Below are 13,625 nucleotides of genomic sequence, written 5' to 3' on the forward strand. Positions count from 1 at the left end.
CCTGAGCCACCCAGGGGGCCCCCGCAGCCAGCTTTTCGTTTCCCACTTAACCACAAACCCTACAGGACTCCTTGTCTTAGCTGGGTGTAATAATAATGGAAGCAAACATTTCCATAGTGCTCTCTGTGCCGGGCAGCACTCAGCGCACTTCAAATGTATTAATTAATTCAATCCTCATTACAGCCCTTTGAGAAAGGGTCTATTATTATCTCCGTTTCGCAGATATGGAAACTGAGGCACCGTGAGGCTCATTCTGGTAAGTGCGTGGCCCCTGTCCGTGTTTTGTGCATTACAATGCACACGCTCAGATGATAATAGTACGGTATACATATATGCTATTTCTTTTTTTTTTATATATAAAATTTTTTTTTTAACGTTTTATTTATTTTTGAGAGAGGGAGAGACAGAGCATGAACAGGGGAGGGTCAGAGAGAGGGAGACACAGAATCTGAAACAGGCTCCAGGCTCTGAGCTGTCAGCACAGAGCCCGACGCGGGGCTCGAACTCACGGACCGCGAGATCATGACCTGAGCCGAAGTCGGCCGCTTAACCGACTGAGCCACCCAGGCGCCCCCATATATGCTATTTCTGTTGAAGCCTCTTGCGCCATGCCCAGCACGGCCATCTGGGGCTTGCCTCCTCCTTCCAGATCGCACCTCGAGCTCTTGGCCCCGGGTCCTCCTGCCTTTTCCCGTTCCCCGGCTTTGTGCAACCATGTTTCTGGCCCAAAAGAGTCTTTCTATGGAATTCACGGACTGGCTAGAGACACTCAGCTCTCCATAGACTGTGAGGCTCTGTGAACTTTTTGTTTTCAATCCTAACGTTTGGTCCATTTAATTAAGGACTGTAAACATAATGAACACCTCTCGACTATCAAAGGGCATTAGAAACAACTCACAAACACAATTAACCTCGGTCCCAAAGATAAAAAGAAAGCAGGCGCAACACGGCCTTGCGCTGTTTATAATCCATCAGTTAACAAAGTAAGCAATTGAAGCAAACGCTGAAGGAAGCCAGCGCCAGGAGCCCTTGCCTGGTCTCTGCGGGTAACCACCCGGGGCTCTAGATCGGTGGCTGTCCGGGGGAAGGGCTGCCTTAGAAGGTCTAGGGGTGTGTGCTTTGAAAGCAAACACTTGGTATTGTAACATAATTTTGTTTGAGGGGTATTCTTAAAACCTCAAAATTTTTTTTAAAATGTGAACTACAAAAGGGGCACCTGGGTGGCGCAGTCGGTTGAGCGTCCGACTTCAGCCAGGTCACGATCTCGCGGTCCGTGAGTTCGAGCCCCGCGTCGGGCTCTGGGCTGATGGCTCAGAGCCTGGAGCCTGTTTCCGATTCTGTGTCTCCCTCTCTCTCTGCCCCTCCCCCGTTCATGCTCTGTCTCTCTCTGTCCCAAAAATAAATAAACGTTGAAAAAAAAAAAATTAAAAAAAAAAATGTGAACTACAAAAATTAAAGCTTGAGAAAAATCTTTCTCGTTGGCGGGAGATGGCTAAAGATAGAGATTCTCAAGACAGAGAAGTTGCCCCTCTCCTCCTGGGACCTCCTGATTATTTCTGGAGGAGATGGAGATGGGGCCTTGCCCGTGGAGGTTACCATGAGAGCCCTTTATAGAAGAGATAATATTTTAATACAGACATTTTTCCTTCCTGTTTTTCTTCCTTCCTTCCCGCTTATACATACACCCCCCACCTCATTCCAAGAAGGAATTTATACTGAGATGGATAAATCCTTTTGGATGATTTCTAAGAGGGACTAGGGTGCACCGACACCTGATTAACAAATTCCCTTTCATTGTGTGCTAATCACTGGACTGACTGCTATGAGTACAGTACTAACAGGACGGAGTATCTGTCCTCAGGGTGGAAAATTAGCTCAGACAGAAGAGAAGGACAGTGTAGGTCCTGCGCAACTGACTATAACACAGCACACGCTAAGCGAGGTGGAACTTCCCAGTCAGGAGACTTTGGCTGCAGGTAACACAAAATTCAGCTCAAAATGGGAATTTATATTCTCCCATGAGAGGGAGTGCGTACACAGTAAGGCCCGGCCTCTGGGCTCTCCTGTCAGCCTCGCTCCCATCCGCCAGGGGAGTTATCCTCAGGCTGGCAGCAGGCTGGCCACAGCAATTCAGGACATCGCTTTCTGACTTACCCTTTTTTTTTTTTTTTTTTTTTTTTTTTTAATGAGTCTTCCATAATTGTTAGCTGTTATCATTGCTACGGGCTGAGAAGAAAACAGGGCCGCGTCATTGCGACAATTCTATGGGGGAGCAAATGGCAGGTTTCATTGTATGTTTCCCCCGCAAATGGTAGCTGACAGTTGCCTCTAACTAGAAGGTTGGGGGTTGGGGCAGAGCGTCCGCAGCCCCCAACTCTCTAAAAATTAGCCCACCTATTGTCATCTTCGACTCAATTGCCATTGTGTCATTCACAAGACTTCCTTTGACCTCCAAAGTTGAGTCCACGCTCTACAGATCTGTCTACTCACATTAATTGGTGATGCTCATTCGTCTGAGGGATTGAGGCTATGACCCCTACCTTAAATACTTATGACAAGAGAATAGACACCAGCTCACCAAGAGTAAGGTAAGACGACTGTAAGTTTTCACCCCACCCAGGCAAGTCTTCCGCTCTCCTTCCCTACCCTTTCAGATCCTCTCCCGTCTCCAGGGACCACAAGTCCCTAATGCTCCCTGGCAAGGTTGGATCTGCGTAAAGGCATCAAACTTTGAAGTCCTTATGCCACCCGTATACACAGATGACAGTTTGGGACATAAAGCACAAATTTTAAAGAAACTAACGACTGGAGGCAATTTGCAAACTCTCTCACTGATCTTCATTCCCTCAATTTGCAGTTAGGAAAATTTCAAACACACGAAATATTGCAAGAAGAGTACAACCTCTCTGTCCTGTATCCTGATTCAATGACGTTAACAAGTTGCTACATTTACTTCCCCTCCCTTCCCCACCAGCAGAATCATTTGATAGCAAGTCCCAGACATGTTGATACTTTATGTCTAAATACCTTCGCCTGTATCTCCTAAGCACAAGGATACTCTCCTGCTTAATTATGATACTATCATCCTGCGGAAGAAAATTAACAAGAATTCCCTCTATCATCTAAACCAGGCCTTGTCCAAATTTCTCTGTTTGGGGAACTATAATCCAATGAAAGATCTGTTAGTATTGTTTTTTAAACACGTGGAAATGTGTGTGTGTGTGTCCGTGTGTGTGTGATTAAGCTTAGGGAGTGTGGTGTGCGTGTGTGAGGTACATGTAAATATGAATGCCTGAGCATATATGCGTATATATATACATATACGCATATATGTGAGCATGTGTGTTGGGTATTCACATTTATGATGTGCGTATCCTGGGTGTGTCGAGGAGGGAGAGGCTGGGGATCGTCTTTGAGCAGAATGAATCAAGATGTGCGAGAAAGAGTATACTTTATTTTTTCTCTCTTCAAACGCATTTGAAGAAATAAGAGCTAAGCTCCAGAAACTGTTGAGTGGAACCAATCTTGGCTAAGGAGGCTGAAGATACTAATGGTTTTGTTCCCCTTGATAGATTGATTCAGAGGTCCCTCTCTCCCTTCATCTTGGAAGAGTTCTCTCTGAAAGGGAACAGGCACAAAAGTCCTTTCTCTTCTCAAAAGGGTCAGCATTATCTTCTATTTTCCTCGCCAGCCCTGCAGCTGACGCACAAAGAAAGGTGTAATTACAACGTGATGTGCGCTGATGGCAGGGGCCTGGAAATTCTCAACTGCTCACTCCACTCAGAATACATTTCAATTTGGTGCTGTGGATTTTACATTGAAATGAGTTTTTTCTTTAAAACCCTAGAGAAAACAGCCCCTGCACAGGAGCATTAACAAATTGCTTTGCAAATCTAGGCTAAAGTGAACATTCAATTTGAGGAGGTCAAATCAAGCTTGGGCCCCAAGGCCCAAAGCCTGGGACCTGCCAGCCCGAGTTGGCTCTGGGGTGGATGTGGCCATGGATTGGGTCTCAGTGTATCGGGTGCCACCCCTCCTGGGCCTCTCTCTGGGCTGACTCCCTTGGGACACTCCCAGATGCCCACGTGTCTCTGCCCGACGTTGGGGAGGGTTGGGGCCGGCGAGCTGCTGAGACTGGAAACCCTCTGGTGAACAGCCCTGCTCGGCTGGGCAGTCACTCGGGTGAGAAGGACCCCACAGCAGCAAAGACCTGGCACGGACTCTTGAGACATTGGCTTCGGCCCCTTCGCTTTATAGAGCAGGATGCTGAGAACAGGAGGGGGTCTCAACAGCTTGCCCAAGGTCCCCCTACTGGCCATTATAGTCATCAGAATAGCAACCTTTTTCGAGTGCCAACCGTCTACCAAGCATCATGCTGAGGGCTTTAGATTTTCCTGGCCATCCACTATGATAAGACAATTTTTTAACTGTTTCCCATGTCTCTAGATAAAGAAACTGAAGCACAGAGAGGCTAAGTTGCGTGAAGTCATGCAGCTGGCATTGGCGCTTGGACATGTCCACTTGAGATCCTTCCTTGGTCACCAGCAGTCTATGCTGCTGGACATCGCTGTCTGCCCACCAGGCCCCGTTGCCTGCCTTTAAGCGGTCCTAGCCACACCACCCCCAGCCTGGCTTCTCCCGTCCCGCAGAGACAGCTTCATCCTGCTGGCCTGCAGACTCTCCTGCCTGTGCATCCGTGCTCCAGGCAGAGGGAAGCCCCCAGAGCAATACTCTTGCAGGCGGAAGGTTGAATCTTAACCATGGTTAAGCTATGTTCTGGGGGCGCCTTGGTGGCTCAGTTGGTTAAGCATCTGACTCCGACTCAGGTCATGATCTCACAGTTGGTGAGTTCGAGCCCCGCGTCGGGCTGTATGCTGACAGCTTGGAGCCTGGAGCCTGCTTCAGATTCAGTGTCTCCCTTTCTCTCTCTCTGCCCCTCCCCTCCTCATATGCGCGCACTCTCTCTCTCTCTCTCAAAAATAAATACACTTAAAAAAAAGAAGTTTAAAGGTATGTTCTGGCCCCTGACCTGCCATATTGTAGACCTGTCCTCTTTTCTTTGAGGTTAGACCAAGGGGATTCATGTTGTCCTGTTTATCCTGTGTTTACCTCGTTTCTCAACACCCAGCAGCTCTGTGCCCTCAGCCTGCGTACCGCCACTCACCCCCTGCTCATGATCCAAGAGACCCGAGTCTGTGGGCTCCCTGACTGTCTTGTATTTTGCCCTACATTCATTTATAGGAAGAAACGCGGGTCCGAAGGGCTGCACGAGCCAGGATGCCCAGGGTTCCCGCCAGCCTAGCATCTGCCATAGAGTCACTTCTCCGGTGGTCAAACGTGACCATGTGAGTGGTCTCTTGGGATGTCCTAGCTGGAGGGGTCCTGGCCCCAGGGTGAGGGGGGAGCATCATCAGGCCTCTTCTGTCACCTTGGACACAGCCTCTCTAGAGCAACAGAGATCAATCGGCCCCAAATAAGCATCCGGAGCTGCTGTAAACCCAGTCCCCAGGGCCCTTGCCACGAAGCCTGGGGCAGCTTTGGGGACCTGGATTAAAACGATACGTTTTCAATTTGGCCTTAAACGAATTCACCAAATCGGCATCTTTGATGTCAAGTGGAAGTGAATTCCACAAATCTCAATTTATTTTATGGGGAAGAGTTATTGATTTTTTTTTTTTATCGTCTGCTTCTTCTTCTTCTCCCCTCCCAGCTGCCAACCCTCTTCCACCTGGATTGAATTGTTTGATTTAAGAGCGGCAGTTCAGAAAGAGGAAGATGCTTCTCCCCTTCATTCCACGCCAACCCCCCACCCCGCTGTGCCCAGGCTCAGCCCTGCGGTGCAAAGCACCCCCCCAACCCCCGCACCCCCCGCCTTGGGCAGGGACAGCCCGGCAGGGGCAGACCATGGCCAGGGCTTCCCTAGCTGGGCTGGAGCTACTGTGCATGCCCTCGCTGGCCCCATGCCACATCTTCTCTGCATGCACCCACACTCGGCCCGTTTGGTGCCTGCTTAAAGACTGTTATGTGTCAAACGTTCCCATGTCCTTTTTCTGTGCTGTGTCATTCATCTCCTCGAGGCCCCGGGATGGCTGCCCCTTGTCCCTGCAGCAGGCCCAGCCCCCATGGCCTAGCACCTGAGGCCCTGTCATCAGACCCCAACCTGTCCGGGCGTCTCTCCCACGGCCTTCCCTTCCCTTCTAGGGCGTCTTTTACTTGTGAAGGTATTTGTACCTCCCATGCCTGGAAGACAGATTAGGGACATAGTACTTGCTTATCACGCTGAGGAGGCGTGTGCCACAACACACACAAGCCTGCTCTTGGCCGGGCCTCTGCCTCTGCCGTCCGCCCTTGGGCTGCGGCGTGAGGCCTTCCCAACCCCCCCAGCCCCCGTGGACTCCAATGACTCCTGTTACGCCAAGTCCAAAGTTAGCACATTTGGAAGAGAACTATTGATTCCCCCACCCGACTCCTCCCAGGGTCTCGTTCTCTTGAGAGACGGCTCCACAGTCACTCATGTCACTGGGGGGAAGTCCAGCAGCTGTCCTCAGTTCACTTCTTTCCCTCATACCCACATCCAGTCCATGAGTGAATCCTCATGGTTCTAGCTCACGGCAGGCAGAATAATGGCGCCCAAAGACGCCCACGCTCTAATCCCCGGAATCACAACTATGTCACCTTACAGGGCAAAAGGGACTTTACTAATACGATTAAGGCTGAGGATCTTGGGATCGGGAGATCGTCCTGGATTGTCTGGGTGGACCCAATGCAACCATGCGAGTCCTTCAACGTGAGGACCTTTCCAGGCTGTGGTCAGAGCGAGAGGTAGCAGTCTGGAAAGGAATCAAAGCCCTGTTGCCGGTTCTGGAATGTAGGAAGCGATGTGCAAGGTCTGGACAGCGGCCCCTGACAAGGCAATGGATTCTCCTCAGGACCCCTGGAAAGGAACGTCGCCCTGCCATCATCTTGATTTTAGCCCTGGGAGAACGATCATATTTCTAACCTACAAACCTGTGAGATGATAAATTCATGTTGTTTATAACCACTGAGTTTGTGGCCACGAGTTATGGCGGCCACACAAAACTAACACAGGCCTCCATATACGCACCCTGAGAGTGGCCTCTCTTTCCCTCTTCCCCTGGTCCAAGTCACCTGGACTCCTGCTGGAGCTCTTTGCCGGCCTCCCTTCGCCACCCCTGGCACCAGCTTTCCTCATCCCCGACCCACCCCCGTGCCACCAATTCCCCACCGGGAGCCAGAGTGTTCTTTTTATTGCTTTACCGTTTATTCCGAAATAATTTCAAACATATAGAAAAGTTACAGGAAGGCCATGACGAGTCTCATGCCCACATGGCTCACATTCACCAACCGTTAGCGTTTCGCCATGTTTGCTCGGTCATGCCTCTCTCAGGTCATGTGATGTCCCCGCTTCTGTGGATTTCCATTGCCTGTGGAATGACGCGCACGCCGTCCTGCGCATAGACGGCCCTGGCTGGGGCCCAGCCACCTTTCGGCCAGTCCTTTGCTCCTGCTTGTCCCCTTGGTCACCATACTTATGGCCCTCCCGGGCTCCCCGCTTGCCTTTTCATCTGCATGGCCCATCCTTCCCTGCTTCTCATCATTCAGCCTCAGTTCTCACGGCGTCATCTTCCCATGGTCGCAGTACTCATGGAGCGGCCACGCCAGCCACTCTCCGTCACGTCACCCTGTTCTTTTTTCTCTACAGCCCTTATCGGGGCTTAACTCCATTATGCATTCCCTGTCTATTTACTCATTCCTTCATCTATGGGCAGCTCTTTGGGTTGGAGTCTGTATGCCCATCTCTTATCCTTAGATTCTAGAAGAGTTCCTGGCCCATAGCAGGTGCTCCACAAATATCGACTGACTGGCTAATTTTATGGGACACATTCTTGAGCCCTTTCTGAGAAGCTAACGGCTTTGGGGGTGTGTATCTCTTCTGAAGGGCAGAGACTATCCTTTCTTTCGCTTTGAAATCTTTTGTCTCTCAAGGCTGAGCATGTGGCAGGTCCTCGGGACTGTTGGGGAATTTTCTCTGCAGGTGTGAGCTTCTCCATGTGGAGGGCCTGGGCGCCTTCCCGGCTACACCATCCCTGATACCTCGCGTCGAGAACTGCGATCAAATTGGTACCCCTGCTGGTGGCCCGTGGCCATAATACCTCCTTCCCCCTACGCTGTGCTTTTCTTCTACATTTCTCTAAGTGCTGTTCACTTTTTTTTTTTTTTTTCAACGTTTATTTATTTTTGGGACAGAGAGAGACAGAGCATGAACGGGGGAGGGGCAGAGAGAGAGGGAGACACAGAATTGGAAACAGGCTCCAGGCTCTGAGCCATCAGCCCAGAGCCCGACGCGGGGCTCGAACTCACGGACAGCGAGATCGTGACCTGGCTGAAGTCGGACGCTTAACCGACTGCGCCACCCAGGCGCCCCTGCTGTTCACTTTCTAATACCGTTTGTTCTCCTCCACCCTGTGGTGGGGTGATAAGTGGGGCGGAGAGCACAGTGGCATCTGATGGACAACGAAACTGAAGCAAAGACAAGTTAAGTGGCTTGCCCAAGGTCACACAGGTAATTAATGGCTGGATAAATCCCCCCCCAATTCCCAGCCCGTATCTTTTCCTGCAGACCACAGAGCAGCTGGTCCTCTCCCCTCCCTCAGGGACTGAGGAGCCCAAACCTGATATTACGTGGAACAAAGCTTTTAGCGGAGGCGGGAGGGCAGGAAGCGCTGTGGTTAGGTGAGCTCTGGCCATGTGTGTGTCTAACAGCTTTTCATTTCCTCTCCTTCCATTCATATGGTCATTCATTCACTCAGGCAGACATTCATTCAAGACGGATTCATTGAGTGCCTCTCCCAGCCCCGGGCTTCCTGCTTGGCATTGAGGAGAACCCTCGGGAAGGAAGCAGGAGCCTGCTCACAGGAGCCCGTTTCTCCCAGGCGGGAGACTCAGCTACCATCCCTGAGGCAATGAAGCTGGACGGGGCCCTGGGGGGTGGGGGGGGAGGGCAGCATTCTCAGCAGGTAAATGATCAGTTCCCTTGAGATAACTTGATAAAGTCCCCCACAAAGTTATGCACAGCCACAAATAATCAAGGAATCCTCGCAGAACATTCAAATTGGGATTGACTTCCCCAGTGCTACCTGCGCTCGGCTTCTCTGTAAGAGAAGCCCTCTGGCTTTCCAAGGATGGGCCTGTGATCCCGGCTGAGCTAATCACAGAACCTCCCATCCCCCTGAGGGATTAGTCCAAGCGGAGGGCTGGTGACCCAAACTGGACAGTCAGGGGCTTTTCTCTGCATTTAAAAACTGTAGGCGAGGGGCGCCTGGGTGGCGCAGTCGGTTAAGCGTCCGACTTCAGCCAGGTCACGATCTCGCGGTCCGTGAGTTCGAGCCCCGCGTCAGGCTCTGGGCTGATGGCTCAGAGCCTGGAGCCTGTTTCCGATTCTGTGTCTCCCTCTCTCTCTGCCCCTCCCCCATTCATGCTCTGTCTCTCTCTGTCCCAAAAATAAATAAACATTGAAAAAAAAAATTAAAAAAAAAAAAAAAACTGTAGGCGAGACGATGCTTTTCTTGGGGGGTGGGGGAGGGTGAGCCCATGGCCACATCCCTGCCACTGTGCATGGTCCAGGGAACGAGGCCACAGGCAGAGCCAAGAAATGGAGGGAGAGAGTCATAATGGTGACGAAGGCCCTGAATCCAGTATCTCTGAGGATTTCTGTCATCGTTAGCACAGCCGCCCTGACCTCATGCTTTTGTGGAGCTCCGTTGATCTGTCGCTGGGGACCAAGCGGCTCACTTTGTCCACCTGGCCGTGAAGACCACGAGGCCTGTTCGGAGGTGCTCAAGCAGGGAAACGTCCTCTTTCTGCATGGGGACAAGGGCCAGGGCGGGGCCCATGGGCCTGAAGTCAGGGGCTGCCCTGGGAGGAGCTGTCTTCAGTTCTGCTGAGCCCAAACAAGGTTCTCAGCAGGGTCTGTGTCCCGCCATGCCCATGTGCTGTGTGCTATATTACATGAGCCAGGTCAAGGGGGAATTTCGATCCAGTGAGGCATAAATACGTAATGGTTTAATTTTCTAACCATTGCTTACAACCTGCTATGCTTCACCTCCCATCTCCATTTCTCAATGACAACTCAGATTCCATAAACTTCTGATCACTTTCAATTATTAAAACTCTGTCTAGTTTCGAGTGTAGCTTTCAGCTCAGTCTGGATTGTGTCTCTGCCTCTCCCCAGGGCAGTTTGAGGGGACCCCGACCTCTGGAGCAGGAGGAGGAGGCTGGTTAGGCTCTAGATAACCCAGGCCCCTTCAGTCTTTAGGGACTGGTTTCTGGGGCAGTATTGGCGGGGGGCGGGGACAGGGAGGGATCATGTCCTTTTACCCAACAGGTACTGGGGTATCTGCTTCTCTGTTTACCCTGGACAGGCTGACAATGTCGAGGGAACAGATATCTGAATGCTGCTGTCTCATGGACCCTCCTGGGAGCTCTCTGGGGGTCAGTTCCCTGACCTGGGGCTTTTGATCCGGCTCTGGGCTTTGTGTCTTCTAGATCCTCTAGCTCTTAATTCCAGGGAGCAGGGAGTCTACCTCCCGGCTTCCCACTTCTGGAGTCCCTCATAACTGGAGAGTCAGGATATGCTCACATGAAATGAAATTCTTCTGTCCCCGCCCCTACTCCCTCTTTTACTCTGTAAGGCTCGATCTATCAGAGTTCCCACCAAAGTGGCTCTGAAACATTTTCCTGGCCTGTTCTCTGTGACCGTGTGGTCCTTCACCTTATTTTCCTACGTGAATATTCAGGAGGCGGAGGGGTTCTACCCTTGAGGGGCTTGAAGTTTTATTGCCAGGTAAGAATAACACAATGGAGCCATCGGAGACCCGGCGAGACCCCTCCACATCACACACTTCATTGCACGTGGGCAGAGACAGACAGACAGACAGAGCTCAAAGCAGATTAAAAGACGGGCTGTAGAGCCAGACCATCTGGGTTTGTCACTTGTTGGCTGTGCCTCACGGGCAGGTTTACTTCACCTCTCTGGGCCTCAGCCTCTTCCGATAACGCGGGGATGGTAACAATACTGCCCTTGGGTGGTTTTGCGGAGGGTTGAATTATATGAAACACTGAGAATAGAGCCTGGCACAAAGTAAGTGCTCAATAAAAAGATGGCCGTGATGTGCGGTGAAGGCCAATATGGTCAGGGTTGATTCCCCGCAGAGGGAACCGGGCCAGACTGCGGCCCTTGTGCTGCCACCAGATGGGAGGAGACAGCCCCTGGATGCCTGCGGAAGCCATGCCCCACCCTTCCCAGAGAACTCAAAGTGCAGCCAGCATCTTGCCCTGTGAGAAGGCCTGCCTGCCTCAGTGGTGCAATTAGGAAAAGTGTCAAGGGGAGAGGAGCAGCAGAGTGGTGCAAGGACAGCAGCAGTGGCATCCAGGAGCGGGGGTGTTAGCTGGACCGTCACAGCCCTGGGCTCCGCTCCCAGATCTGGAAGTGTGGAGGGACCTGCCACCGGGGCGCAGGGTGGTGGCTGTGGCCGACAGGCTGAGGGTGCCCCGGAGAGAGGCTGAGGGGCTCCCGCCCTTGGCAGAGCTCTGTGCCAGGCCCCGGGCCTCCGCAGCGCAAGTGTGGTCCCGGCCAGAGAGCCCGTCCCTGGGAGAGGAGCTCCGTGGGATTGGTCCTCACATCAGACATGCTTTTCAGGTGATCACCCGACTGTCAGAAACAGCCACCTCGTCCTGCCTGAAATTCCCTGGAAGGCGAGGCAGAGTCAGGCCTGGAAGCGAAATCTTAAAGACGGAAGTGCGATCTGAGCCTCCTTCACCCCCAGGAGGACGATAGTGTCTTGGATAAACCAAAACATGAGCCACACCCTGCCTTGCAACGCCCACCACGCCTCAGCCCTGCGGCTCCAGCTCCAGAACGCAGGTGTTTACGGAGGGAGGCGCGAGGCTCCCCGGGTGCAGCTCTGTAGAAAGCCAGCCCGCAAAGCTTCCCCCAGCATCTGCCAAGAATACACCCGACATAATAATTTCTTTGACCTCCACCACATGAGTTTCTGAAAAGAACAAAACAGCATCATTCCCTGGCATTTACAGTTTAAACCTTTCCTATTCAAGTTTCTAACAAAAAAAGCCACCAACCCATTCTGGCCGTGATTAAAATTCATAGGCTTGCTGCAGAGAACAGATGCAGAAGCAATTTTAGGCCAGTCATATCCCAGGTCTGCAAAATTAATTTGACAGGTTTGCATTAAAGCACTGATCAATATCCACTTTAGAGCGGCAGAGGCTAACTGAGAAAAAATAAGTGACCGGAGTGTTACCAGACGAGAAAAAATGAATCTTTGAGACTTTTTTCCCTCTAAGCTTGCACCTACATCAGAAGTCCTGACCTCAATCCATTGATCGGCTGCAGTTAACATGACAAAAGGCCCAGCAGATAGACCATCGTGGCCTACCGGGGAACAATCGCCCGGATACACTAAATGTTTGACGGAGTGGCTAGACTCTGGAATTAGTCTTGGCTTTCAGAGGACAGCCCCCAACCTGGCCTTCCTGAGCCCTCCACCTCCCTTCCCTGACAGCCATTTGCACAGACCCAACTTTCCCCAAACTTCCTCCTGCGGATGGCGTGGGGATGTGGTCCCCGGGGAAGAGAGAGGCCGGCTGGAGGCTGTCAGGACCAAACCCTTCTTGAGACAGCACGCAGCAATGGAGGCCTCGAGCCTAAGTCAGCTGGGTCCTCCAAAGGGCCTGATTCAAGGGCAGCCAACTCTGAGAAACAGAAAGGCCCAGAGGGACGGTCATTGCCTGCCCTCGGAGGAAGAAGGACTCGACAGGCTTTGGTTTAATTTGATCACCTTGAGGTGTGTTGAGCAGTGAGCTTCAAGTTCAGGGCATCCTCTGAGTCTAGGGGGTTTTGCTCCTAGGCTTGGTGGCCTACCTGCCTCTTTCTCATCGCCTGGCCAATTCGCATTTCACCAACAATTCAAATTCTCGAACGAGCATCCACTAAGGATGGGCCCGTGTTGGGCTCTGGGGACACAAGAAAGAGCCTCTCCCTGAGGCCCAGGTCAGCCCTCGCCTTCTCCTGAAGGCTGTCCTGGGGGACGCTCGGTGCACTCGTCTGCTGACACTCAGCTCTCTCATTGGGCATTTGGTCAAGTAGAGCCATGCCTTCTCGCAGAAAGATGATGTGAGCCACAAATACAACTACAGACGAAATTTAAGATTTTCTGGTAGCCACATTTAAAGAAGGGGTGAAGAAACAAATGAACTGGATTTTAATGGCCTATTTATTTATTTATTTTTAATTTTTTTTTTTTTCAACGTTTATTTATTTCGGGACAGAGAGACAGAGCATGAACGGGGGAGGGGCAGAGAGAGAGGGAGACACAGAATCGGAAACAGGCTCCAGGCTCCGAGCCATCAGCCCAGAGCCTGACACGGGGCTCGAACTCACGGACCGCGAGATCGTGACCTGGCTGAAGTCGGACGCTTAACCGACTGCGCCACCCAGGCGCCCCTTTAATGGCCTATTTAATTCAGCGCGTCTGAAATCCTCGGTACCCTACATCGGTAGGGCATGCGACCAGATCTCGGGGTTG

Source organism: Leopardus geoffroyi, chromosome D3, assembly GCF_018350155.1.
Source record: "Leopardus geoffroyi isolate Oge1 chromosome D3, O.geoffroyi_Oge1_pat1.0, whole genome shotgun sequence".
Classification (NCBI taxonomy): domain Eukaryota; kingdom Metazoa; phylum Chordata; class Mammalia; order Carnivora; family Felidae; genus Leopardus; species Leopardus geoffroyi.